Genomic DNA, 26,823 nt, shown 5'->3' with positions numbered 1-26,823 from the left:
TTGTTATTCAAGTTAGGGACTCTCTCCCAGCAGCACCAGTCTCACTGAAAGCCACCATAAAGGTCTTCAGAAAGATCTCTACACAATATATCACAAAATATTTTCCTAGGTAAGCTCCCAAAATATTTATTCAGAATTAAATGAAAGAGTACTTCATCTAAAGACAAAAAAAGCCTTTAAGTTGTCAGTGCATTTTTTAATCCATTTAAACTTCAAAGCTTGCAATTAAAAGTGCAATATTGCACTCGTGGCTTTTTCAATTATCAGTTTGGATGAGTGAACTTACACTGCTTGAGCACCATTTTCCGTGACACATGGTCCAGCTGCTTGACCCCAATTTGACTAGAGAGAAAGAGGAAAAAATAAAATTGGCCTTGGGCATCCTGGTAGCACAGGTGGTATAACACCTGCCTTCTGACCAGATGGCTGCGGGTCTAAGTCCTAGAACTTCCTGTCACATGAGCCAACTTGGCATTGTTGACCATAGGTTTTGTTTGACCTCATTCCAGTCATAAGGAATGATGCTTCTTTCTGCTCGGCTTTGGGGGTGGAAAGGTAAGAAGTCTCTAATAATCATCTCACCTTTCTATAAGCAAGTCCTTTGTTGGCTGTTCGCAAAGAAACACCGATATGATTCATGGAAGAAATATGGTTCTGGACATTGTTATCCCAAAATGCCCCTTCCAAATGTATGAGGAAAAATAAATATAATTGAAATGGTAACAATTAGTCCTAATTATTGAGATTTCCTGGAAGATAACCTTACTTGTAACCTCTGCTGAGGCGACCCACCCCCTCTGAAATCACCCAACATTGAGACGACATAAGCTGTAAAAAGAACTATGACCTACACATGTACTGCCATATTTAAGCTTATTATTACCAAGAATTTCCTAGAATATAGTTACAAAGTAGAAATAATTTGGTTAGTAAGCTAATTTTCCTTACTGATTTTTTTTTTGAATGAGATGCATACATTACCATGCTGTGCAGTTAAGACAAGCAACATTGATGTATGCATAGAGATTCAAGTTAAGCCCTGAGATGAGGAGGGTGTTGTAGAATAGTAGAAACCTTTTATGTAATATAATGAACATTGAGAATTCCTTTCGTCAGATAATCCATTTGGGTTACTCATTCTCTGTCATTCAATATAACGCAAACTTACTTTTTCAATCAGAAAAAAGGTTAGATATGCATTATTACATAAGTTTAATATTTGATTCTTCTGCCTGGGTCAGACACTTATATCATACAATGTAGAAAAGCTATTATAATGTATAATAAAGATAGTGATCGGTAGAATATGTGAATAGTACGCCGCATGCATGAATTGGCAAGCTACTGATGAAGAAACTGGAGAAATGCTGGTAGCGAGGCAGGCATTTGAAGGATGGCTTGTTATAAAGAACAAAGAATGGTTTGAGTATTTACAATGGGTGAAGTAATCTGCTGCAATTTTGCTATCACATGTAATATAGAGAGGGCCTCTTAGTCAAATTAGATGATAAATTGGATGATTTTCTCAAGATGTTATCTCCAGTACACATGCAAAGAGCTCATCAGACCACTCAGACTGCTGTTAGCATTGTAGATCTCCAAATAATCGGTTATAACCTGGCCATATTTTGCATAAAATCAATGAATTATAAAATAAGTATACCCATTTATCTGTAGAGAGATATTTTCTCATATGTTGTGCTTCTCTCTTGACCCAAACATGCATTTAATTACTTGACACTGCCACAAGCAATTCAGCTGAGTTTGGATCTTTTGTTGTCCTACCTGTTAAGCCCAATTTGTTAAGTACACTGATAAATACACAGATCTTAATTCATGAGGGCTCCTTTATTTTAATTGTCAACCATTCAATCAATCAATCAGTATTTGTCAATCATTCTTTACTTTAGCTTTAGTCTTATCTGGAACCTTTCTTCTCTGCCACTTTCTTAGTGTTAAAGGGGACGTGCTTCCTTCCAGATCCATAAAACTGCTGAGGCTGATGGGGGCATGAGATACTTCATGGAGAACATGTGTGCATATTTATGAGGTAAAACACATGTTCTGTTGTGTTCACTAAATTTTAACTTTTCTCCTCAAGAATGAACTTGTCTCTCCAGCCGTCCCTCAATTTTAAGCAGTCACAGACCTGTGGTTTCCATGTGTTGATGAGAATGTTATATTTTCTCTTGAGCTTTGACAGCATCTTCCCACATCCTTGTAATATCTTGCCATGATGGAGTTTAAAGTGGACACTCTGTTTTGAGAATCCAGTATTGACCAGGAAAAACATGACCCACCCAAAAGAACCAGCTGAGTGTAATTGGAGCCACCACTTGATGATATTGGTTCATTTCCCTGCCAATGTTAGCTTAGGAATAAGTGCACATTACATGAACACAAACAGAACTGTTGATGTTAATATTTAAATAAGATCCCTCACACTTCAAATGCATTTTAAATGAATTAGGTGCAATTTAAGTTGTGATAGAATCTATATGGTTATCATATTAAGCTAAATGTGTGAAACAATAATTATAGAATGACGTATTACTGTAAGAAGGTTATTATGTTAATAGTACCTTTTTAACTCAAAACCTCAAACAAAATATTCATATCAGACCAGCAGAGGTTTGATTGAGGTGATTATATATACTAATAGGGAAGTCACGAGAAATCTTAACATCTGTGAAGGAAGAATGTTGTAATTTGGCATTAAACCCCATGTAAAATACTGAAGAATGTTCAGAGTTCGTTGTAACTTCTTCATGGTTACATATGACAGCCCATCCTCACTGTACCACTAAGCTAAATACCAGTTTATTTTTACATGTATCATTTCCAAAATTAATTGATTTGCATGTTTTAAAAAAGAAAATAAATTCCCTATAGTTTTTCTCCTGGATTGTTTGAAGAAGCAACCAGTTTAAGCCTTAATTCTTGGTTTCATCAGATCTGCCCTAGATATTTAAACAATTTGGTAATGAATGGAATCACGGAATGGTCAGCAGGGGAAGTGATCAGCTCAGTGGAAGAACTATTTATTTATTTGTATATAATAATGATCTCATCTCATATATATACATATTCAGTATATATTGCAACAAACACATTATCTGGGTTTGAAATTTTTAGAGATTTTACAATAATAGACAATAGACAATAGGTGTAGGAGTAGGCCATTCGGCCCTTCTAGCCAGCACCGCCATTTACTGTGATCATGGCTGACTATACACAATCAGTACCCCGTTCCTGCCCTCTCCCCATATCCCTTGACCCCACTATCTATAAGAGCTCTATCTAACTCTCTCTTGAATGCATCCAGAGACTTGGCCTCCACTGCCTTCTGGGGCAGAGCATTCCACATATCCACCACTCTCTGGGTGAAAAAGTTTTTCCGCATCTCTGTTCTAAATGGCCTACCCCTTATTCTTAAACTGTGGCCTTTAGTTCTGGACTCACCCATCAGCGGGAACATGCTTCCTGCCTCCAGTGTGTCCAATCCCTTAATAATCTTATAAGTTTCAATCAGATCCCCTCTCATCCTCCTAAATTCAATTTTCTAATTCTAAATTTCTAAATTCATCCTTCTAATTTACTGGTGATACGAGATTGGAATTGTTTTCTCAGATTTAATTAGTGCTTCAAGTTCAAGTTTATTGTCATTCAGCCGTAAATATGCATACTGGCAAACTAAGCAACGTTTCTCCAGATCAAAGTGCACATCACAGTACATATAACATCATCAGAAATACATTAGCACATAATAAAATATATTCCAGAAGATTGACACATAGAAAGAAAAAAAATCATAAGGTGCATTTATGACTAAATTTAAAAAGTAAACAGTAAAGCTCAACTAGTGCTTCATATGTGATGAAACTTGGGTGGTGGCAAAGTGTTCAGTGGTGTCAGGGCCTGGGGGAAGAAGAATTTCTACATTGTAACAGTCTTTGTCCTAATGTTAGGTTATCTCATCTCTGATAATTGGGGGGTGGGGTTCAATGAGATTGTGGGATGGATGAGAGGGATCCTTGATAATGCTTAGGGCTCTGTGTTTGCAGGCTCCTGATAAATATCTTGGGTGGGTGGAAGGGAGAAGCTGATGTGACTCTCAGGAATCCTCACAATCATTTAAAGGGTCTTATGGTCTTGCAACTCCCGTACTAGATGGTGACGCAGCTGGTCAGGATGTGGAAGCCATAGAAAGGGCACTGAGGAGATTTACAAGGATGTTGCCTGAACTGGGGAGCATGCCTTATGAGAATAGGTGGAGTGAACTCGGCCTTTTCTCCTTGGAGCGACGGAGGATGAGAGGTGACCTGATAGAGGTGTACAAGATGATGAGAGGCATTGATCATGTGGATAGGCAGAGGCTTTTTCCCAGGACTGAAGTGGCTGCCACAAGAGGGCACAGGTTTAAGGTGCTTCGGAGTAGAGGAGATGTCAGGGGTAAGTTTTTTACACAGAGAGTGGTGAGTGTGTGGAATGGGCTGCCAGCAGCAGTGGTGGAGGCGGATGTGATAGGGTCTTTTAAGAGTTGCCTGGTTGGCTACATGGAGCTTAGAAAAATAGAGGGCTATGGGTAAAGCCTAGGTAGTTCTAAGGTAGGGACATGTTCGGGACAACTTTGTGGGCCGAAGGGCCTGTATTGTGCTGTAGGTTTTCTATGTTTCTATGACTCTGTCAATAGTGCTCCAATAAAAATTAGTTAGAATGAGGTGGAGCCACATTCATCTCAGTCTTCTCAGGAAGTGAAGATACTGCTATGCTTTTTTGACAGAAGTAGAGATGTTGAAGGATCTTGTACACCTCTATCAAATTCTTCTCATCCTCCTTTACTCCAAAGAGAACAGGCCAAGCTCATTTAACCTTTCCTCTTCAGACATGCTTTTATCCAGGCAGCATCCTGGTAAATCTCTGAGTCCTCTCTAAAGCTTCCACTTCCCTCCTCTAATGAGGTGACCAAAAAGACTGGGTTGTGGTGAAGAGGTGTTGTTCTGACTGGAGGTCGGTGCCCATGGAGTTCTGCAGCTATCAGTACTGGAATTGCTGGTTATGATGTACAAATGAGTAGACAAAAATGTAGCCCAGCTAATTAGAGAGCTTGTAGATGATTAGTAGAGTTGTGGATATTGAGGAAGGCTGTCAATGGATTCATTAGGATATAGACCAGTTTGAAACGTGGGCAGAGGAGCGTCAGATGAAGTTTAATTTAGATAAGTACGAGGTGTTTTACTTTGGAAGGTCAATATTCAAGTTAATTTGTCGCATACACATCGAAACATACATTGAAATACATCACAAGCACAAGAAAATCAGCAGGTGCCAGAAATCCAAAGCAACACATACAAAATGCTGAAGGAACTCAGCAGGCCAGGCAGCATCTATGGAAAAGAGTAAAGAGTCGACATTTCAGGCCGAGACCCTTCTTCAGGGAAAATGCATTGTTTGCATTAACAACTAACACACCTAATGGTGTGCTGGTGGCAGCCTACAAGCATCGCTACACATTCTGGTGCCAGCATAGCATGGCCACAGTGCTCAGCAGAACAACATAGAACACAACAAGCAACAAAGCAACAGCATTCCTCCATCCCACCCATTCACATCCAACCCCAGGACAAGCCTCCAGCCAAATGTAAGAGGAAAGTAAACATTAAATTCAAGACCCTCAGAAGCTTTGAAGGATCTTGCAGTGCAAGTCCATGGCTCCCTGAAAGTGGCAACATAAGTAGGTAGGGGGTAAAGAGGGCCTAAAATATACCGGCCTTCATTGGTTAGGGCAACGACTAGAAAGTCAGAAAATCAGATTGTAGTTGTATAAAACTTTGGTTTGGCATTATTTACATTTTATTTGAAGTTCTGGTTGCTGCATTAGGAAAGGTGTAGTTGTGCTGGAGAGGGTACTGAAGAGGTTCACTGGGATGTAACATGGATTTGGCCATTACTATAGGGAGAGGTTGGACAAACTTGGATTACTTTCTCAGGAGCATTGAATACCTGGTGGGGGGGGGGGTGGGGGAGGAGTGACCTGAACATATGTAAAGTTTTGAGTGATATGAGTGATGTAGAGAGGGTCTTTTCTCCCGAGTCGAAATGTCAAATACTTGAGGGCATAGCTTTAAGGTGAAAGGGGAAAGTTTAAAGGAGATTTACAAGACTAGGTTTTTTTTAAAAAAAGAGATTGGTAGGTGTGTGGAAAATGTTACCAGAAGAGGTGTGAGGACATATGCTAGCAATGCTAGCAACATTTAAGAGACACTTGCAGATACACGACAGGCAGGGAAAGGAGTGTATCATGTGCTGACAGATGTGTAGTTTAAATGAGCAATATGGGCTGAATTGTACTGTTCTATATTCTATGACGAATGAAGATATCCTTGCAGGCAAAATTCGAGACCTGTATACCTGTATATCTCTGTTCTTGTTGCACACAATGCAACAAGAGGTTACACAGTTTTAATAAATATCTTCAGTGTGCGTGTGTGGTGTCCAAAACACACACACCTGTCAATTTAATATCAATTGTTATTCGTGAATCAGGATCTTGGTATCTGAATGTTTCCAGTGTAACAATTCCTCTTGCTGTGTTGAGATCGACAACTTTCAAAGTACCAAGGTAAAGAAAGGGGCTTTTTGAATGGTTCGAGCAGTTTCCAGTGACCATAGCTGGAAACTACAATTCTGGACATTTTTAAATTCATTGCCTGAGGGGAAACAGGCACCTTAATTTGGGGTTGAACTCTGCAGCTGGCCTTTAAATGTGCTCTGTTAGTAATTATTTTGCACAAATGAAGATCTATTTAACCCAGCTGTGAAACAATATTTGCTTGTTATAGTTTCACTTCAAAATAGTGAGGTAGTGTCAGTTGCATTTCACCCAGGGCTATTTCCTTTTAGTAATTTCTTTGAGATTATGAGCTAGCAAATTCTTGATTTACTGATTAAAGCATTTTGGTTAAGGCCTTTCTTAAAGACTAAGGTTGGCATTCCTGAGTTGAGGGAGATTGTGCCTTGGAATGCAGTGAATGGCTTGTAAATTGTACCCACTAATTAAAGCTCTCTGGAGTCCAACTGGAATAATCATCTGGTTAAAATCAACCAGCAATGGCCTGGTTTCACTGCACCTTTCAGATCTCTCATTATCTAATTCATAATGACTGGAAAATTTAAAAATTCAGTTAAACATCTGCGTACATAACTCTCTGAGAAATCTAAAAGACTATACCTGGAAGCAGACTGTTAATTGTTTCTCCACTCTAAATATTTGGCCTCCGTGAAACTTGAGCTAAAATGCATCCTGCTCTTCCCCACTCCCCAAAGAAGAGAAATACTCACATGAACGAAAAGTGGTAAAATGTTGCTGGAAAGGGTAATATATTGTTCAAATAGCATTGGTCTTATGATCCTACATTTCCAAAATTAGACCCATCAACAACAGCAATTAGGGAGTTTAAAAGCTGATTTTTTTTTACTTCTTAAGACCATTGAAAAGGAATTTGAGCCCGATTTTCGGCTCAAATGCAGCTGAGCAACTTGGACAAATTTTAATGAAGGAGTGGAACGAGTAGACATTTAGCCTGAGCAGTGAACATCAAAGATTTTATGGAAGTAAAATAAAGGCAGGCAGTAGTTCAGCAATACGAGGATACACAAACCATTGGACCTGAGGTTGATTTCACCCTAGGTCTCCAATGACATGAATGAATCTAACTTTCTGGGAATAGCAACTAACTGCAGCATGCAGTCATTTATTGCTAACACTCCCCAGTAGCAATGAGTGTTTATTGTATTGTGGAATGACCTTTGAGGGGTGTGGAAAGGTATTATTAACATAGAAGCTTCAATCCTTAATGTCTGCTATTCATGAAACATAGTGCCATTACACAATGACCCCTACTCTTTCTCCTTTGAAAACCACCCTCCAGAATTTCACAATTTTCTTTCAAATTCTGATTACAACAAGAGAATTTTAATTTAAGGAAAAAGACCAGAATGATTTTCTGGCCTTTGGTTAAGACCATACAAATTCTATAAACAAAATAGTGGAATAAAAGAAGTAGAATCACTTTTTATGGCCTGAGCCATTATCTCCGTACTTGTTGCTAGAACTCTGCTCCTTGTACACGTTACTAGGATTGGAACTTAATATGGCAAGACACTGTTTTCCATTCCTTAGATAGATCTTTGCAACTTGCTAATGTAACACGCTTCCTGGAGTACAAATAATAAGATTAATTGAAAGCCTCCCGATAATTCTGCACTGTTCGAGTGTTTCCCTCAATGTGTTCACTCCTTCCTTGTTCACATATAATGAAATTTGTATTGTCTTACTATTTCCACTTTTACAGCCTTGTTACATCCTTGCTAATAGTTCACTATGTCACTACAATGTTTCATGCCAATAGCTTTAACAATTGCCACCCTTCAAGACCTGAATGTCCCCATGTATTAAGAATTCAGTATTCACTTTTGTATTTCTTCTTCAAACATTCTGCATCACACTGCCGATTGCAATCCAACACTCAACCCCCAGCTGAGTTTCCAGGCATCTCAACATTGTACTTTGATTTCTGCCATCGCTAAGAATCCATCCAATGCCCACTAGGTTTCTCGGACAGTTGTCATCATAATATGGTCTTCTGGAGCAAATTTTTAGTACCTCCTCTAACTCATCTTCTACTTTTGCTCAGAGTCTGTTCACATCTCTGAGGAGCCTTGCATCTTTTAAATGTAACTAATGCCACATTACTGGACAATTATTTACCAATCTTATTTACCTTCTGATGCATCACTCTATTAAGACTCATGGTACTATTACGGACCTGGTTGGTAATCATGACTACCTGAACCAGGATTTGAACAATTTTACGTTCCATGGATGGACCAACAACCACTTGTGAAATTAGACTGGTCACTATTTGGAAATCATTACTGATCTACTATTACTTTTTTGAACAAAGGAAGTATTTTTCTAATATATAGATACCCTATAGTTTTTTTTAAAGCCAGCTAAGTAGTCACAGTTGAAATATAGCATTTCCTGATAAGATCCCACAAACAATGTTGATGTCATAACCAGATAATTTTTGTGAGTAAAAATTGAAACCAATAAATCTTCATATACACACATTAGGCACAGCATGTTTGAAAAACTGCAATTGTGAAAGCTTATTTTTTTTTGTAATGTAATGCAACTGAAGCTATTAAAAAAGAATTCAGGATTTGGAAAACATACTGTAGGTCTCAGTAAGAAGCAATTATACAAAAACTGTGAACAAAAGGGTTATAAAATTGCAGTAATAGTAACTTTGAATCCAGCTGTCCTAAAACTATAAGAGAAATTTGACACCCAACTAGAAGTGGCAGAAAATCTGCATATTTGAAAAATCTGGCATATTTTACCAAATTTGCAATAGTAAGGGGGACAACGAATTCATGTAAATTGAATGAGATGTAATCCAGGATCAATTTGTTGAGAAACCAACCAAGGAGAATGTTATTTTGGATCTTGTTTTGTGCAACGAGCAAGGGCAAATTGATAATCTTGTAAAGGGGCCTTGGGAGAAGAGTGACCATAATATAAAAAAATTTTACATTAAGCTTGTAAGTGATATAGCTCATTACAAATCTAGAGTCTAATTATCTGAATGAATGAAAAAAGAAAATTGGCTGTGGTTGATTGGGAGAACACATTGAAAGGTTTAATGAAGGACAGGCAATGATTATCATTTAAAGAAATAATACATATTTTTGCAATTGAAATATATTCCTTTAAGACATTAGAAGAAAAAAATAGGAAAACATTAATCTGAATCTGACAAGAGAAAAAGATCATATTAAATGAAGGGAAGAGACTTATAATGTTGCTAGAAATGGCATTGGGTCTGAGAATTGGAATGGAATACAGCAAATGGGAACCAAGAAATTGAAAAAAGAAAACCAAGGTAGCATGTAAGAATAGAGACTGGGAAACATAAAAAAATGAACAGTAAGTGTTTTTATAAGTATGTAAAAAAGAAAATACCAATGAGGGCAAACGCAGGTAGATTTACAAATTCAGATAGGAGAATTTATAATAGGATATGCTAGAGGAATTAAACAATTGCTTTATATTTGTCTTCATAAGGGGAAAATGTGTAAAATTTGCTTAAAATATCAGAGGGTCATGTGAGAACGAAAAACTTTTAGAACAAACTTTTCACCAAAAAAGCATTTGCTGAACTTGAAGGCTGATTAAACCCAAGATCCTGATAACTGCAACCCAGAATTGTAAAGGGGGCAGGTGGAGGAGGGGGAATGATGGTTGAAATCTTCCAAATTCCGATTGATTCTGAAATTGTTCCTGTCAACTGAAGGGTCAACTTTTTAAATGAGGAAAAGAAAAAAAAGATGGGGAACTACCAACTGATTCAGTAAGACAGAAATGTTTCATTCTACTGGAAGTCTTCCAGCAGAGTAGATAATGAGATTAGTGGAAGGAGGGGGTGAAGTTAACCAAAGGAAGTGTATTTGGATTTTTGGAAGGGTTTCTATGAAGTGCCACATAGAAGGATGACCATTAAAATGAGATCAAATGGACTTGGAGGTAATATCATGCTTTAGACAGAGAAGACAGATAGTGAAGTATGAGAATAACTGTATCTTTCCCTAACTAGTGGAAGGGGTAGAGCTAAGATGGTGCTACAGTGCGACTCCTTTAACACCATCTGTGAAAAAACTTAAAATCTTCTCTTTAATCGCTCTTTTTCCCTTTTCGAGGTGACTGGGGTGCTGCCGTAATTTGTGATCCACAACAGCACTCAAACTGCAGTTCTATACAACGGTGTGTTCCCGCTCCCGGAGCTTGAAACCAGCCGTATTCAATACCTCCAGGTTTTCCTGGAAGATGGCACCTTCGGTGCCTTCGGGGTCTGGCCTCAGGCAGCACCGTGGATGACTTAATTCCTCATTAGTGTTGCCAAAAGGAATGTGATGGAGATCGGAACATCATGACAGCGAGTGCGGCTGATGGAGGCCTCTGCACTCAGGAAATCTCTCTCTCTCTGATTTAATATCAGAGAATATATACTGTATACTGTTGTATAAGTATACATTCTCTGATATTAAATGGAAACACTGAACTATTAAACACTGCTGGGTTTGGTACGTGTGCCTGAGCATCTGTCAAATGGTAAGAATTTGGGTGGCATTGACATTTAAAGGGGACCTGAGTGTGTTTGTATGCATCTAAAAAGACTAATATGAGGGGGGGAAGGATATATTAAATTTATATCAAGATGTTTTGACTACAGGAGGAAATTGTATTAAAATTGTGTGAGGACTGGCTAGAAGGACTTGGAGATTTTTTTTTTGCACCTTTGATCTCCTCATCATGTGCTTGCCAAGGAGGGAGAGTAACAAGTATTTAAAACGATGATTCCAGGAATGGTAGGTTTACCATGAGGTGAGATTGAGATATACGGAGGCTATGCTCTCCAAAGATTTGAAGAGGAGTTCTCATTGAAATTTCAAAAAATAATGAAGGGACTTACAGGTTAGGATAAGGGAAGATGTTTCAGAGTTTGAGAATAAGGGATAGACTGTTTAGGAATGGGAGGCGAGACAAATCTGTAACTAGGGACTGGCAAACCTTTGGAGTTCCCTACCCTGGATGTCTCTTGAGGTTCACTAACAAATCCATTAAAAACAGATTGATAACTTTCTGCTTGTTAAGAGAATCAAGGCAAATGAGAATAGTGCAAGAAAATGCTGCTGAGGTAAATGATTAGCCATGGTTTGATGAACGGCAGAACATGTTTGATAGCACAACTGTTTGTATGCCTGGTCCTCTCTCTTATGTTCTTACAAAGCCAAGATTTGAAAATAAATCAAAATGATGACAGAAAATTTGGCAACATTGCAGATAGTGAGCAAGGTTGCCAAAAGACTCGCAGAATATAGATCAGCTAGAAAGATGGGCTGCGAAATGCCAAATGGAGTTTAAACTGATGTAGTGTGGGTTATTGTACTTTTGGAGGTCATTGAAAGAAGTAAGTTTACAAGAAACAATTTGACTTAAGGGGCATTTTGTACAGAGGGATCTTGCAGTGCACGTTCACAGTTCTCTGTAAGTAGAAACACAAATAGTAAAGAAGGCAAAGGGCTTAGTTGTTTCATTGGTCAGAGCACTGAGCGTAAAGGTCGGGAAGTTATGTTGTAAATATATAAAATTTTGGTTAGGTCACAGTTGGAACATCGTGGGCGCTTTAGTTTCACATCACAGGAAGGATGTAGATGTTTTTGACAGAGTGCAGAACAGGTTAGCTAGGAGGATCCCCAAGTTAGAGAGTATTAACTACACGGAGAAGTTGGACAAACTTGGGTTGTTCTCTCTGCAGCATCAGAGACTGCGCAGTGACCTGAGAGAAGAGCATAAAGTTAGAGGAGGCAGAGATATAATGGACAATCAGCCATTTTTCCAGAGTGAAAATGTCAAATACTAGACGGCAGTTATAAGGTAAGGGAGGGAACTTTAAAGAGCACTTGTGAGACAATTTTGTTTCAATTAAGTGGTAGGTGCTCAGAAGGTATTTCCAGGCATATTGCTGGAAGCAGTTTCAATAGTAATCCACAAGTAGAATTTAGACAGGTTTTTGAACATGCAGGGAATAAAGGGCCATATGCAGGCAGATGGGATTGGTTTAAATTAACAGTATTGTTGGCACAAACACTGGGCTTAAAGCCCTGATCCTGTGCTGTACAGTTCTGTTCTATATGGTGATTCAACACTGCTGACGTTAAGAATGATTCATTGCTGAATTATTATGACACAATTCATTGTACAGGACATTACCATCCTACATCCCACACTGTTTTATCAAGTACATGGTGGAAAGCCTCAAGAAAACATTCCATGTCCGTGAAGAGGCTCAAGTTTTTGGTGTGATCTGCTGATATTATTCCATTGGACACAAGTCCTAAGGCAATAGACTGGACCTTGCAACTAAAGATGCACACAGGAGTTTTCTCTTCAGTGCAGAGGTAGTTGAGGGACTAATGGGTCACCTATTGTGTCTCTGAAAGTACATTTGAAGCAATGAAGGGACTTGGCAATGGGAATGAAGACTAGGCTCATATCCTACAGGAGACCCACCTGGAGGAGAACCTATACACTGGACTCAATGACTATGGGAAGTGTCAGGTTAATAAAATCTATGTCTCACCTGTCTACTCTTGTAGGAACGATCTGCTCATTCATGGGTATAGCACAACCAAATTAATTAATATTAATGAATCAAAACCATCTAATATCATGCGTGGATGCTTCCATGTATAACCACGTTTTATATCCAGAGGACCCAGAATAAATTCAACAACTTGCGCAGTCCTCACAATAAATAACAAATCACATTTACCAGTGGAGTTGTTAACTTTCTCTGTATTTTACAAAAAAAAATCTGTTACACTAAGGACTTTATAAGCCTGCTGGTGTTGTCTGCAGGAGATAATAAAGTGTTGAGCATATAAACAGCTGCTGCCATGGATAAAAATAAGGATATGATTTCTATATTTTTCTCTGGGGTTCCTGTTGAAAACTCACCAGTTCTGTACAAATTAGTGGAGATCAAAGGGAGAACGAATGTCTACCAGTTCCATCGGCATTCATAAAGAGAAACAATGCATCAGTATCTAATTGCAGTTTGAAATAACAACTCAAGATATATTATTAAATAAAGAAAAACAACACAACTCTTCATTAAATTGGATGCTAGAACATCCATGCAGCTTGAAGCTTGAAACATGTATTTATGATTACTGTGGCTGAAATTCAACATGGATTTGCTTACTGCCAGGGAAGAAGAAATATATGGAATGAATGGTTGGAAAATGAACAAGCCAAGGGAACAAGCACAGATGATTTAAGGGGGGATTTGTTTTGTTATATGTATATCTTGGGACCTATGTAACGTTAGATAGCTGTACAGCACAAAAACGGGCTCAACGGCTAACAATGTCTGTTCCACCATCAAGCACCTAGACTATATCCCACGTCCCAGCATTTGGTCGGTGGCATTGTTGATTATTCGTCCATTCATCTACAGTAGATATAACTAAGTGTTGTTAGACTACCAGCCTCCCACCTATTCAAGCAGTCTTTTGATGCCTGTGAGCAAAGCGCGTTACAGTACCAGAGCCTGTGTTCAATTCCCGCCGCTGCCCATAAAGAGCTTATACGTTCTCCCCGTGACTGCGTGGGTAACCAGGGTCTGCCGGTTTCCTTCCACAGTCCAAAGATGTACCAGTTGGTAGGTTAATTGGTCATTGTAAATTGTCCTGTGATTGGTCTAGGGTTAAATTGGGAGATTGCTTGGTGACTGGCTTGAAGCATTGGGAAGTCCTAGTCTACATTGTATCTCAATAAATAAACAACTAAATAAATTTCCCATTTGTGACCTGTCAAAATGGAAGCTAGCTGTTTGTTGGGCAGTAATGCCATTGGCACTATTGAGGAGCAGAAAGTTGGAGGAAGATTAGAAAGCTGTGGGCAAGATTCATTGGAGTCATGGATTGGAGTAACCAGAACCTTGAAGCAGATGAGATTAGAGATGAGTTTCAAGTGAAGAGGGGAAAGTGGGTCTGAAAACACCATGGTAGATTAGAAAGTCAGAAGGTCATTTGAAAAGGTTGGTGATTTGTGAGTGTAATTATGGGAGGTGGTAAGAAGAGGAGGACGTCTTTAGATTAGATTATGAACTGGAGGAAATCAAAGCTAAGGAAAGTGTGAAGTGGTTGAATGGTTGATTTGTGTGCGTGCTTTTGGGTTATCTAATGGCAAATGCAAAAGTGTCTCTTTGGAATGACTCTTGCGTTATCAACCGGCTTTAGTTGCTAGGATTCCTGAAGCCAAAGGAATACCAGTCAGCCAGGCTTACATTTAAACCAGAGATAAAAATTTGAAATTCACAACCCCATTTAAATGAAGCATTCTACTTTCCATCTTCAATAGAGCAACAATGAGCGATTCAAAATGGTTTGGGTTCAGGACTGGGATATTAGAAATATTCACATCTCACCCAAGCAAATCCACACACTGACACTTATACTATATTGCTGGCATTAATATAAACCACAGAAAAGCTAGAAAAAAAAAATCAGCAGATCAGACAGCATCGACAAAATGAAAAATAGAGTTCATATTGCAGGTTCAAGACCCTGCATCAGATCTGGAAAAGAGAGAAAACCTGTTGGTTTTAATTTTCCAGAGAAGGTAGGGGTTGGAATGGAGAGGATAAAGGGAATATTTCCAATAGAGAACACGAGGAAATCTGCAGATGCTGGAAATTCAAGCAACACACACAAAATGCTGGTGGAATGCAGCAGGCCAGGCAGCATCTATAGGAAGAAGCACAGGGTCTCGGGCCGAAATGTCAACAGTGCTTCTTCCTATAGATGCTGCCTGGCCTGCTGCATTCCACCAGCATTTTGTGTGTGTTGCTTGAATTTCCAATAGAGAAGGCCAGAAATGCCATGGAGATAAATGGTGATGATGTCACTTTCACAAACAACCTCCTCACTGCATGATTGCAAGGCCATACATATTTTGGTCACTGGAAAGTCATTGGAAAATTCAGCACTGCACAGGCTAAATGCACTTAGAACATCTGAGCAGCCTTGTTCAAGGAAATCACTTTCTGTCATATTCCTCACCATGGCAAATTCTCAGACCTGATCTAGCAATTTCAGACGATTAAAGGCAGGACTAATTAGAATACAAAGATTTGGTTGAGATAAAGATTCATTGCCTGGGCACATTGAGAGAGAAGGAGTTTGTTGTGGCTGGGCAGGAGGATTTATTTATCTCTGGGCTAAATCTTCTACTGAGAAAAGAGACCCTGAATATGAAAATTTTAACACTGCTACTTGGTTCCTCAGTGACTGAGTTAATGATGAATCAGAAAATAGTTTGGGAGTTGCCGTGAGAAGGTCTTCATGATCAGGAAGGTCTGTGGAATTCTATAAATTCTCGAGAATGCCAACTCTTCAAATTAACTTTGTCTAGATTAGAAACCTATATAAGTGCAGCACAAAGTCATATTCTTCATAAATACTTAAACATCTGAATAATTTTATTCTTCAAATTTCCAGTTGAACATGCAACTTCCTGCAGTCTATCATTACTCTCTAATTTTTTATTCTCCCTGTTCTTCCAAACAAGTTAATTTTTTATTGAACAAATATTTCTTGCTATTTTCTCTGTTAATTACCTTGCATTAAGCTGGTTTAGAGGAGCAATCCCATATATTTTCCAAATGCCTCTTGTCTCATTCACTTTCCACTAATTTTCTCCTGTGTAAAGACGAGATACGCTTTAATGTTAAGGTGGAATCTTGCTTGCAGTGGATTCCTGTCACCCAAACTCCAGTTACAGAGAGAGCATACAAATACACATGAAGTACAAGGAGAACGAAACAAGGCAGTTTCTATTTGTACAAGGATAACAAACATTGTAGTGCAGTATACAATAAGTCACATGACAGAAACATCAAAGCTTTTTAAAGTTTATTTTCAGATCTGGGCATCATAAAGAAAGCCAACACTTATTGCTCACAATAAGATGTGTCGAGCTAACTTCTTGAACCGCTGATGAAGAAGATACAGATATAATTCCAAATCAGAATAGAGGGTGACCATCAAGGAATCCTGTAGATGCTGGAGTTCTACTGCACCTGCTGCCCACATCCTTCTTGACGATAGAACATGGAACATTACATCATAGTACAGGTCTTTTGGCCCACTATGTTGTGCTGCCCTTTTAACCTACTCTAAGAACAATCTAACCATTTCCTCCTAATTAGCCCTCCATTTTTCTATCAACTATGTGCTTATCTAAGAGTTTCTTAAATGCCCTAATATATCTGCCCCTACCACCATGACAGGTATGGTGTTCCACGCATCCACCACTGTGTAAAGAACTTACCTCACATAATCCACCCCCACTCCATACTTTTCCCAATCACCTAAAAATTATGCCCACTTTTATTAGCCGTTTCCACTCTGCGATGGCTGGGATAAGTCTCTAGCTATTCTCTCACCCTATCTTGTACACCTCTATCATGTTGTTACTCATCATCATTCACTAAAAGAAGGAGGTTGCCGGTTGGATGGTACTGCCAAATTAGACAAGGTTAGTAACTGCAGAACATTTTGTAGATGATACATTCTGCTGTCATTGTGGTATAGGAAAAGAATGTACAAGGAGGTTGAAGGGGTGCTTTATCCCAGATGGCATGTACTTTCAGAGCTGTTTATGTTGCAGTCATCTAGCAATTGGATGAGATTATTGATGATATAATGCTTTTGCAGTGTTGCAACACCACCTCTTCCACCCATGGCATTTCGCAATTCTGGTCACTGGCCACCCCCGGGATATTGACAGTGATACACATGGCCATGGAAATATCAAGGGAAGATGGTTAGATTTTCCTCAATTCCTGCCACTTTTCGGCATGAATGCTAATCGCCGATTATCAACCCATACTCAATTGCTGTGTGCTGCCTGCACGATGGACTGCTTCATTTGCTGACAAGGTGTGAATGGAACTGAACATTGTGCAATCATTAGTGAACATCTCTGCTTCTGACCTTAAATGCAATGAAAATCATCAAAGAAACGGCTAATGATAGTTGAGTCTCAGACATTGACCTTAGGAACTCCTGCAGTGATGTCTGATCTGAGGTAACTGCAATAATCCTATTTTGTGAGGAAAATCAGACTAAAAATCTACAAATGCTGGAAATCTGAAACTGAAATAAAAACAAAGTACCAGAAATGTCCAGTGGATCACAAAGCTACTGTGGAAAGAGGAAGAGTTAATATTTCATGTTGAAGCCCTTTGCAGTTGAGTATTACCATCATTTTCTGCATTTTTACCTGTTATGCAGGGCATAACTCTAAGCCCAGTAGTATTTTCCATTCGAGGCTAACTGACTTCAGTGTTGCCAGGGCTCCTTAAGAGCACAGTCAGTTAAATGATTAGATTTAACGTTAAGATTAGGTTTAGTTGTCACATGTACATCAAAACGTACAGTGAAAGGTGTCAACTGTGTCAACAGCCGACATAGTCCAGGAACGTGCTGGGGGGCAGCGCTCAAGAGGTTCTATGCTTCTGGTACCAACATAGCATGTTCATATCAAATCCATATGCTTTGGAACGTGGGAGAAAACCAGAGCAATTGGAGAAAAAACATGCCATTATAGGGAGAATGTACAAACTGCTTACAGATAGCGGTAGAAATTGGTCCTTGATCGCTTTGCTATGAAGTATTGTACTAACCTCAATGCTACCATGCTGCCCCAATACATTCAGTGGCCTCTGTATTAGGTACCTCCTATCCCTAATAAAGTGGTCACTGACTATATATTCATCATCTTCTGCTGCTGTAGCCCATCCACGTCAAACTTCGATGTGTTGTCCATTCAGAGGTGCTCTTCCACACACCACTGTTGAAATGCAAGGTTGTTAGAATGACTGTCTCCTTCCTGTCAGCTTGAACCAGGGTGGCATTCTCCTCTGACTTCTCTCATTAACAAGGCACTTTCACTCAGAGAAACGCTGCTCACTAGATGTTTTAGTGTTTCTCACGCCATTCTCTATGAAATCCAGAGACTGTTATGCATGAAAATCCCAGGAGATCAGCAGTTTATGAGATACTCAAACCACCCCACCTGGCACCAAGAATCAGAACCTGAATCAGCTTTATTATCACCGGCATGTGTTGTGAAATTCGTTAACTTAGCAGCAGCAGTTCAATGCAATACATATACAGAAGAAAAAAAAATCAATTACTGTATACGTACATTGATTAGTTTAACAATCGTGCAAAAAACAGAAATAATATATATTAAAAAATATGAGATAGTGTTCAAAGGTTCAAAGTCAATTTAGAAATCTGATGGCAGAGGGGAAGAAGCTGTTCCTTTAGGCTTCTGTACCTCCTTCCTGATGGTAACATTCCATGGTCAAAGTCACTCCCCATTTTGATGTTTGGTCTGAGCAACAACTGAACCTTTTGGCTATGTCTGTGTGCTTTTATGCATTGAGATGCTCCCATGTAATTGGCTGATCTGATATCTGTATTACCAAGCAGGTATACAGGTATACCTAATAAGGTGGTCACAAGATGTCCCTCACTGGTAAAGTCAAAGATCACACCTGCATCAAAAGGGCATCAATTATACCAATGTCCAAGAAGGCAGGGTGAGCTGTCTCAATGACTATGATCCAGTAGCACCCAAATCTACTGTGATGAAGTACATTGAGAAATTGATCATAACTAGAAGTAATTCCTGCCTGAGCAGGAACCTGCATGGTCAAGGACAGCTATGCTCACCTCAACTCCAGATTTCAGCTCTTTCTGATTTAAGTCAGTGATGAAGTTTGAAGAAGAGTGGTTCTGGAAAATTACATACTGGACATCAGTGAGCAGGTCCAGTACGTGAGCATGTCACTGATGATGAACAATTGCTTCATAGTACTGTTGGCAGCAGATTCAATTATTCTGCTGATGATTGAGACTGATTCATTTTGTGAGCAGGACATAACTGAGCTATGTTCTGTATGTTCTGGTAGATGCCAGTGTTGCAGATGTACTCGTACAGCCCACCTAGTCGTACAGCTCACTCTGGAACACTGGTCTTCAATACTGGTCCAGAATACTTAGCATATGGGATCCAAGATGAGCTGGCTAATTCAATGCAAAACTGGTTTAGTGATGGGAGGCAAATGGTTGTGGTGGAACGTCACCCTTTTTGATTAGAAGTTTGTGACCACTGATGTACCAATGAAAATGATGCTGAATCTCTGCTTCATGTGATATATATATATATATTTACACACACACAAAGTTTGTATATATATTATATATATTAATGTCTTGAATGGAGGAATATGCTTAAGTGTGTGGATGACATGAAAATTCATGGTGTTGTGGATGGTGAGGAATGCTGTTTAAAGCTACAGCCGAATATAAATCAGAAGGAATATTGGGCAGAGGATTGACAGATGAAATTTCTCCAAGATAAATACTTTGGAAAGTCACAAAGGGATAGAACAAATAGAGTAAATGACAGGACATTCAGGAATGCTGATGAACAAAAGGAGCTTGAAGGTGAAATCTTTCCATGTGGATATCACGGTGAAGAAAATGCAAAGAATGCTTTACATCAGAGGTTGGGGCGCAGAGTATAAAAGTTTGACTTTGTATTGCAACTTTGTAAAACACTGGTTGGACAGCATCTAGAGCATTGTGTGCAATTTTGGTCACTAAGCTAAATGAAGGATGTGGTTGTGGTAGAAAGAATTCTGAGGAGATTCACTAGGGCATTGCCTGATGGGCAATTACTTGATGGGGAGAAATTGGATAGGCTGGGCTTGTTTTTTCACACTGGTGCAAAGAGGCAATGGGTAACCTGATAGTGGTATATAAAAATACAAGAGACATAGATAAGGTGGACTTTTTTCTTGCTATGGCAAGGGTGTACAAACCAAGAGTTTAAGGTGAGGCGAAAGAGTTATAAAAGGAGATTTCAAGGGAATGTTTTTCTTCAATACACAGAGTGGTTGATATAAAGAACTTTCTGCCAGATGGGGTTGGGGACATTAGTTACAATGACTATTTTGAAGAGATGTTAATTAGACAAGCACTTGAGTAGATACGGCATTCACAGGATATTTGTCGAATGTTGACAAATGAGATTAGTGTTAATGGACGATAAGGCAGAGATGGGCATGGTGGGGCAAAGAACAATTTCCATGCTATAACTTCATCAAACTTTGAGTACAAAGCACTGAATACTATGAAACTGAAGGAGAAAACAATAAGCCATACTTTTTGCTTTCATGGGAAGCCAGCTCTGCCATCTTCAACCTTATCTGGTTGTGTCTCAACTATTGTCAGTCAGTTCATATGTGAGAGAAATCGAATGCTAATATTTTTGCTGCCTATCACATCCCACTTTTCTCACTCTCGGTTTCTATCTGCTTGAAGTGGAAATGGAGTTGCAAATTCCTGAAAAACTGACCCCATGTAATGCAGCCAAAGGATTGCTCCAGTGAAAATGACTGTTCAGTACAAGACCAGAAATGTAAGACATTAGAAACAAATTTCCAGTGTTAAAAAACATAAATTTAATAAAATCTAGATACTGATAGATGTCTTTTATACTCTGATGAAGGTATATTATACAGAATAGTGCACCTTTCATAAATTGGCCTATAAAGCTTAAGATCCAAGATCCAATGCTGCAGCAATTGTTGAATTGAGGTTTTCAGCAAAAATCTTGTTGGGATTAGAGTTGGAGGGGAGGGGGAGAGGGAAAGGAAGAGAGGGTGAGGGGGAGAGTGGAAAGAGGGAAAAAGGAAGCGTGAGATGTGTACTTGATGGATGCCAGTAAAATTTGTGGTGGGCTGTGGGGGTGGTGGTGTCAGCAGTGGCTTTCAATTTTTCTCTAGGTCTAATATTGCAGAAACAGGTTCTGTATCTCTTACTGAATGAGTTAATATTCAAGCTATTAACCTGTGTTTTATGTACTTTTGTGAGGTCAGGTCAAACAGTTTAACTGCAGTTAAAGACAAAAGGTTAAGCACGTTTTAGCTTGAATGTTTGTTTACCCTGCAATGTGACTCCCTATCCACAGGATGTTTTTGTAATTTTTCTCATGTTCATGCAAGATTCTGTAGCATACATATTTTGTAGGTAGAATGTCCTTAAATTGAGATATTGTCTATATTTACCATATATGCTGCACAGAATATCCATTGGCATTTAATACACATCTTAAAACTGAAGTTTAAAACTGGTCAATATTTATGCAGCTAAACTCTTATGAATTGTAATTAAATGAAATATGGTTGATGTTATATCTAAAATAATGAATTCATGCATTTTTACTGGTTATTTCTGCAAAATTTTGTTCTGTTGATTGACTATTCCCTTATTTTATCACATTGAACATGTAGAGTCAGACACTGGTTTGGAGGTTCTCCATTAACAGGCTGATGTGTAAAGCTTTGTACTCTGGGCCCTTTACCATCAAAACAAATGGGCCTCAGTGAATATATTGTGAACTTGGAACTTTGGGAGATGTAAAAATATTTGTATTGACAATTAGCATATTACAAAATACAAAATAATTAATTAAATGTTCTTGCAATGTCATTTCGGTCTTGCAAGGAAATGAAATTTCTAAACCAAACTTTTAAAGAAAATAAAAGGGATTAAAAGAGTACATATTTCAGAATGTTATGATTAAATATATCTACAGAATCTTTTTAAACATATTTAATTCAAAGTTGAACTCCAATGTTAATTTTGAAAGCCCAACATTTTATGTAATAGTGAAGCGGAATTATCAATCAATCAACTTAGAACCCTATCATCCCCCATCATCCATTCAAAGCTTACTTTTCACACTCAAAACATTTTTTGGCAACACTTGCAGACAAATTGTGAAAATGAAGTAACAAAACTTAATTTTAAAGTAAGTGTGGCACTTAAAATATAAAGAATCCTTCCCTTCTGTTAAGAACTGACCAATTCAACCTCACATGGAGTTAGACAATATGATTTAAAGAAATCATAATCCTTAGCTTTTAGAAAACAGCATTAATTGCTTCTTATCTGAAAAAAAATTTAAAAAACATTTTAAACATTTTTTGAGTGATGTAAAAAAAAGAATGATAATGTCCATCGAATAATAAAAAGTTGCCTTTTTATGCCAATCAGATCAGGTCCCACCCACATTAATTTTGATTAAATAATCTCTCTCAGGGAAATGAATAAGAGCCAAAAATGAAACAAAGGTCTATACATTTTTCCCAGCAGTAATAAAACTTAATTTTTCTCTTTAAAATTTCTTGATTATTATAAAACAACAGCTTACAGATAAATTTGATTAAAAACAGCTTACAGATAAAAATCTTTGGAATTACAGTTGTATTTTTATTGCATTTGGTACAAAAGATGAGATATCTCTTCCCCCAGAAAACAGCTGTTTCCTTCCATTTCAAGGCATTCAAATGCAGATTAACAACAATGTGGTCTTCCTACTGTACTGACACCTCAACCTATCATCTTCAGTCCTTGCATTCTTTACTAAAGAAATGCTAGGATGACTCAGGCAATATCAGTGTGAAGGAAGGCAGAATTAACTTTTCATATCAGTACTTTTAATCAGAACCTTTAATAAGGAAATGGTGACTTCATTTTTTTTCTCCACTGAAGCACTCAACCAACCATCCAAAACATTGATTCTATCCACCACTGGCACAAAGTAGATGTTGTCTGTACCCATCCATAAAATACACTGCATCTTATTCATGTGATGTTTCCTTCCCATTCATAGTATCCAAATGTAGGTCAACCATTTTACTGATATCATTCCATCTTATCCTTTCAAAAGATGCATCTTATTCAGCTGGATTACCCTGAAACTTTTCTCAATGTCCATTGTCTCTTTCACCTGGAATGACCAGGGTGCCTGCCAGATGCATGGAAACACCACCACTTGCAGAATTCTCCTCAAGTCACATACAGTACCGATTTGGAAATGAGTTAGTGCTCTTTGATTGTCGTTGTGTCCAAATCCTGCAGCTACTTCCTCAACAGCATTCAGTTCTGATGAGGGTGTCTTTATCAGAAGGATTGCAACAGTTGATGGTGGGGTCTCACAAGGGCTACAAGGGATAGACATTATATACTGACCTTGCCAAATCCTGAAGATGAATACAATAAACTTCTCAGTGTTTAATGAGACAAGTTTTAATTCACGTTTATGAAAAAAACAACACACAAGTAATGAAATGACCTTTGGAAAACAGAGACTAATAACCACTGAGGAGTTACTTCAACTGAAAACTGTGATGTTTCCTTCCCATTCATAATATCCAAATGAAGATCAACCATTTAACTGATACCATTCCATCTTATCCTTTCAAAAGATGAAAATACTGAAAAGCTAAAGATCAGGCAGCATTCATTGAGAGGAACAGAGATAACGTTCTGGCTAATGATGTTCTAATTAAACTGAACATAATGAAAGATCATAAGCTTGAAATTTTAACTTTTCTCATTAAGGTGCCTGGCCTGAAAAAAAAACATAAGTTTATGTTTTATCTTTCTTTCAGATTTCCAGCATCTAGAAACATAGAAAACCTACAGCACAATACAGGCCCTTCGGCCCACCAAGTTGTGCCGAACATGTCCCTACCTTAGAAATTACTAGGCTTACCTATAGCCCTCTTTTTACTTCAGGATTCTACCATCACTTGGTTGGGTAAATAAATATTTATTTGTTTCTTGTAATGTCCAGGTTGCTTGACATAATTAGTAAACAACTAAATATGGAATCAACAATTTGATCACCAAAGTGAAATAAAATATCAACATGCTTAATATTCCAGAAAAAAATCACTAGAAAGAAAGAGACTAATTGGAATATTTTGCAGAAAGCATAGCACCAGGCAGAGTGTACAGAACAATTTATGTCTATTGGTATATGTTAACTTATATTTTAATGAAATAAGCTAAATATATCAAAAACAGAATTAAAAAGTCTCCAACCAAGAGTAGTCCCACTATTCACAATGGACCATCAGCAATTCATTGAATGATTCCAGTAAGTGGTTTGTTATGTATGTAATGTGCAAGACCACAAACTTGATCTGATCAGGGCTGCAGGCAGTTAGGAATAATGACTTGATTTGGACTCGTGGTCCACTGTAAGCTAAATTCCACTCGTGAAGCACAAGTCTCTGCACATAATTTGCCTTGCATTGTACAATTTGCTCACTTATGTATTTCAATACAGTACATGACATGTTTTGGTCAAGGGAAGTAGAGTGCACCAGCGCTAATGCAATACCTGGTTCTGTTCACTGCTGGTATTTGGGTTAAGAAACCACTTCCATTTGGAGAAAATGATTGTAACAAGATATTGATTATACACAAATTGTGAACTGTGGTGACTTTCACTTCTGAAATTGACAGAACCTTATAAGCTTTGATATAATCTTACAGCACACTTCACTCGGATTTCTGTGAGTTTTTTTTAAACTATGACTTAATTCCAGCAGATATTACAATATCAACTCAGACCTCATTGCTAGCATGGGGCCAAATTAAACCAAAATAAAATTCCTTTTGTTATTTCTGGTGGCTTCTCTCCACGACTGCGCATTTTTCATCTGGGTGCTCTGGTTTTCTCCCACATTCCAGTGATGTACAGGTTAATGGTAGTAACTTGCGTGCATGTTATCTTGGCACTAGAAGCATGGCAACACTTACGGGCCACACCACAGTACAATCTTCACTGACTTAATTTCACATAACCACGAATTTAACTGTCTGTTAAATGTACATGCGATAAATAAAGCTAATCTACAAAATCTTCTTTAATCTGGAGTTGGTGAGGGAAGGGGGTGGATGTTGTTGAAGATTAAATGCATTGTATGCTAAAAAAGGTTTGGTTGAAACAAAGGACACATTCTGGAAAGACTTCTTGGTTCTTATGAGTAAGAAAACATTAAAAGCACAGTAGACAAACAAGAGAAAATCTGCAGATACTGGAAATCCAAGCAACACATACAAAATGCTGGAGGAACGCCACAGGGCAGGCAGCATCTATCAGTACAGTGGATGTTTCAGGCCAAGATGCTTCGGCAGGGTCGAATAGCACTCAGTTTGCTAAGGTGGGAGGGTTCTTGCAAAGAGCTGTGTATGTTTAACCTTATCCACCAACCTGAGGTAGGCCTGGAAGGAAATGAACTTTTAAAAGCCTTATTACTTCATATAATTGTTTGCATGTTTCTGCTACCACAAATTTGTTCCATTTTTCAAAGGCTCTTGATTGCCTGAAAATGACTGTGATGGGGGTAGGGAGAGTCAGTCATATGCAATGGCACATATTTCCTCTAGATTGGGGGAAAAAAAAACGAATGTTCACCAGTGAGTGACCTCAAGTTGCCTATTGGCCCGAATTACAAGCAACAATCCAAACAGACAGCTGTAGGTCACAGAGGGCAAGTTCTGCTAAAGTTGTAATCCAGCTTTAATTCTCCCATATAATTAATCAAAATGAACTGCCCTTATCTTACAGGCGACCACAGACAATTTGTGAAACACTTGAGCAGGGGGCTAGGTACAAATAGCACACCCGGATGTGTTTTGTAAAGACATTTTTCAGTACTGGAATGGCCAAAATGCTTTTGAAGTCACCAGATTGTTTTAACTAGCAGTTTTGAATATAATTTCATCAATCAAGTCACAATGTTGGCCAAGTCAAAAGTGCTAGTTACAGATTTATCATCCCTGCTCATTACAGAGTGGCTAAAAATCCATATGTTAGACTTGTTTTGTCAACGTGAAATGGAAAAGGCTATCAGACCTACCTGCCAAAGTGTATGGAATCTTATCAAACAACAGAATATGGTAAATGATTTGCAAAGTCCATATTGTTACTAAAGGACAAGGGTAAATTGAAGACTAACTATGGAACTGGAGGAGAGTTTTTCTCCTGTTAGTCTAACTTTGCCCTTTAAACTCTAAGTTGTAAAACTCGGTAAATATTAATTGTTTTTTTCCCTGAAGACTGGAGGGAGACAAAACAGTCAGGGGAAAAAAAAGGTGACTGGGTCAAGACTGACTGACTTTAAGAGGTTAAGATAACACAGAGAGATTACTTGCTCTGAACCGTGTCAAATTTATTTCTGACATTAGACTGAAGGCACATCATTGGAGAAATGGTGATGTCACTCTCCTCACCTACAGTGGTCTGACAGA

At 38.4% G+C, this 26,823-nt stretch overlaps 1 long non-coding RNA gene across 1 annotated transcript in view; it reads right to left on the bottom strand.

The window, feature by feature from the left end:
• Positions 1-26,453, bottom strand: part of LOC132382477 (uncharacterized) — a 41,654-nt gene extending 15,201 nt beyond the window's left edge. Inside the window, exons 1-2 of the long non-coding RNA XR_009508346.1 lie at positions 26,433-26,453; positions 16,251-16,332 (exon numbers count right to left, since the gene is read on the bottom strand). This is a non-coding gene — a long non-coding RNA (uncharacterized LOC132382477). The remainder of the gene's footprint in view (positions 1-16,250; positions 16,333-26,432) is intronic.
• Positions 26,454-26,823: the final 370 nt, after the last annotated feature.

Source organism: Hypanus sabinus, chromosome 28 (assembly GCF_030144855.1).
Source record: "Hypanus sabinus isolate sHypSab1 chromosome 28, sHypSab1.hap1, whole genome shotgun sequence".
Taxonomy (NCBI): Eukaryota; Metazoa; Chordata; class Chondrichthyes; order Myliobatiformes; family Dasyatidae; genus Hypanus; species Hypanus sabinus.
This window is presented reverse-complemented; position numbering and strand designations above follow the sequence as displayed.